General features: G+C 34.3%; 1 non-coding gene across 1 annotated transcript; it reads right to left on the bottom strand.

Moving 5' to 3' along the window:
* Positions 1-451: 451 nt before the first annotated feature.
* Positions 452-554, bottom strand: LOC121144239. The gene has a single exon (XR_005881554.1). It is a non-coding gene; the product is annotated as a U6 spliceosomal RNA (small nuclear RNA).
* Between the last annotated feature and the right edge of the window lie 2,530 nt (positions 555-3,084).

Here is a 3,084-nt window from a genome sequence, read left to right on the forward strand (position 1 = left end):
TTTTGAATGCAGCAGAATGATGCATCCTATTGTCTAAACTAACATGTTAGGTTATGTATTTTTTTGGTAATTAAGTTAATTAATATTGAGAGTGATACTAAACAGTTTTTGTTAATGCCTGTTACTCTGTTGTGGTGGTGTTTCTATTCCTCTTTGGCAAAAGTGTTCTCATATTCTTTTGCCCCTGTACCCTCTTAAAGGCCATTTATCTTCTCTTCACACTGAAAATCTCCATTTGATATCTTCTGTAGAACTGGGCTGGTGGACAGGAATTGTCTAAATTTGTTTTTATCGTGAATTTGTTTCTTTTGCTGTCAATTGTAATAATTATGCTGGTCTATCATCTGCAGTATTTTGGAGTTTGTAGAACATCTATCCAGGCCCTCTGGCTTTTAAGGTCTTCATTCACTGAAAATGCAGGTATTATTCTAATTGGGCTCCCTTTATATGTAAAAGTATGGAAAACGTCACAAATGTGTGGGGCATCCTTGTGAAGGGGTCATGACAACCTTGTGTCATTCCAATTTTAGTATATTTGTAGGCAAAGTGAACATACATTAAGAGTATGATTTTTTCTTCCTCAATAGGCTATCAAGATGAAGCCAAAAGTTTGTTTTTTAATTAGCTCTCGATCTCCCAACCACAGTGTGTTATAAGCAAATGTTATATGGCAAGTTTTGTAGTAGCCTAAGTATATAGATAAATCTTTGGTTTTTAGTTTTTATTACAATAACCTGCTATTGAATGTACACACACACACACACACACAAGCACATGTCCAATAACGATAAGACACACACTTAAAAAGAAATGAAAACAAGAAAGAGCATTCTTCATTCAGAGGTACACTTACTTTTCTTCTGTAAACTAACACTAAGTGTATTTGCTTCAGTATTTTTTTCAAAAGGAATTGTATCAGTTTATTAGAGAAAATGGAGTAAAAGTAATTGTGTCAAGGCACACATTTAAAATAGAAACTGGCTCTCTAGCTGGGCAATAGTTTTCTGGAGCAACTGTTGCCACTTTTACCAGAAAGGTTGTAACACGATTAATAAAAAAACCCAGAGACTGATATTTGCATTCAAGATTCAAGCTTAAGATTAGAGAAGCAAAGCAGGTAGCCACCAGCTTTTACCTCTGCCTCAGAGTGAAATGACAATCCTGTCTCCACGAATCCTCAGAGATAATGCTCTCCACCAAACCTCATACTGTAATTCCAGACTGCTGCCTCTCCTCAATGTGACTGAAGAAAAATTCTTTCATGAGACTCTTTGCTTTTTTCTTTTATACCTCTCAAATGCTGGGAAAAAGGCATAGGATCCCAAGTGCTAAGATCTCCTTTGTAAGCTGTTTCTCTTTTAGACGGATCAATTTCTTATAACTCAGAGTGGCCTTGGACTAACAGATCCCTCTACCTCTGTCTCCTGAATCCTGGGATGAAAGATATGTTCCACCACCTCCTAGCTTCTATTTCTAACTACTGTGCCTGGCTTTGCATTCTGATACTCGAGGAAATCTTATTAAATCGTAAATGATATATCACCATAAACGCATCTGGAGTTTCTATGACCTGATTTTGACTCCTGCTGTGACATGCATGAGTGGTACTTTCTGTAGCACTTTCTTCCATCACATGCCTCCCCTAGGTTTGTGACATGTTAGATAATAAGGTCTGTTTACGATCCATTGCTACAGAGGTCTCAGAATTCTCCTTGCTAGTTTGCTCACTTCCCATTTTTCTGTCTGCTAGAATTTCCAAGCTCCTTGGTAAATAATGGCTTTTTAATTCTTCTAGAAGAGATCTCGCTGTCTATTTTTACAACTAATGATAGTCATTAGCAAAATTAACTACTTTAGATTGATTTGATATTTTGTTTTTAACCTTGCATTTGTGACTTATGTCCTGTGAAAGTGCCATGTAGCTATTCTGGGGCATGTGGTATTTTTCTCACTAAGGTGAGGGAGTATTATTTTTAAAGTATCAGCAAATTTCCTCAAACATACGTCATATGTAAACAATTAAAATCATGACAGGATTGTTTAGGATGTAGGCTTATTTATTTTGGTTTTGTAACCATTCATTTTATTAGTTTTGGAACAAATAAATAAATTCTTAACTTTAAAATGTCAATGTAATAGAAGAGTGAGTTTATTCCAATTTACTAAATGGACATACTCTGAAATTTGCTCTTGGAAGAACATCTTAAGTGTCAAATTCTTGAGACTTGGACAAATAAGCAGTTTATAAAAATAAAAGCTGAATTTGAAGATGACTCCCCATATGATGTGATCTAACAATATTCTCTGGATAATGGTTAGGTCATGCTGTTCTTTTCCTCAGTGATTATCTTTTTATTTTTTTTTAAAGTGGGAGTTTCTAGATGACTTGGAACTCTGCCCATCATCTCTCTAGCTATTTCCTAAATATCTCTGTGACATTGTTTCTCATCATTTATTCAAATTCTCATGCAGAAAACCCTTGCCTCATGAATTTTATTTGAATGCATTATGTGTATATGCTTTATTTCTTTGTCACATGGAAAATTCTTTACACATATATTTTCTGCTTTTGTCTCCTTACTTCATAAAGTTCTCTGCCTCTTTACATAAAGTAAGTACATTGTCCAGTTATTATGTATCTTACAGTGATAATAATTTTCATTTCAAGTAAATATTTCAAAGTATCCTTCACATGAAATAAACATAATGCAATTATTAAAGTACAAACTTATATTAAAATTTGATTACTACAGAAACCACAACAATTGGGGCATATTAGAAGAGCCATTAGGTGATGTTTTTATTTATACATATTACTACTGTATTGTTCTGGTACCTTCTTATTTTAAACACCAAACCACTCTGCACAGTACACCAGGAAATCAATAAAGAAAAAGCTCTTTAGTTTTATTTAGATTCCATTGGATTTTATGTATTCATGTTTGTATATGTGCTGTATTTGTTTTAATCACACAGGATGTTGTGCTCAGTGCAAAGGCAATTATCCAATTCAGATCTATCATCCTGAGGTTTTCTTCTAGTACCCTGACATAAAAACAGATACCTGCCTTTTCTTCTCCAGTG

The sequence above is a fragment of the Mesocricetus auratus genome, unplaced genomic scaffold (assembly GCF_017639785.1).
Source record: "Mesocricetus auratus isolate SY011 unplaced genomic scaffold, BCM_Maur_2.0 Super-Scaffold_100014, whole genome shotgun sequence".
In the NCBI taxonomy this organism is placed as follows: domain Eukaryota; kingdom Metazoa; phylum Chordata; class Mammalia; order Rodentia; family Cricetidae; genus Mesocricetus; species Mesocricetus auratus.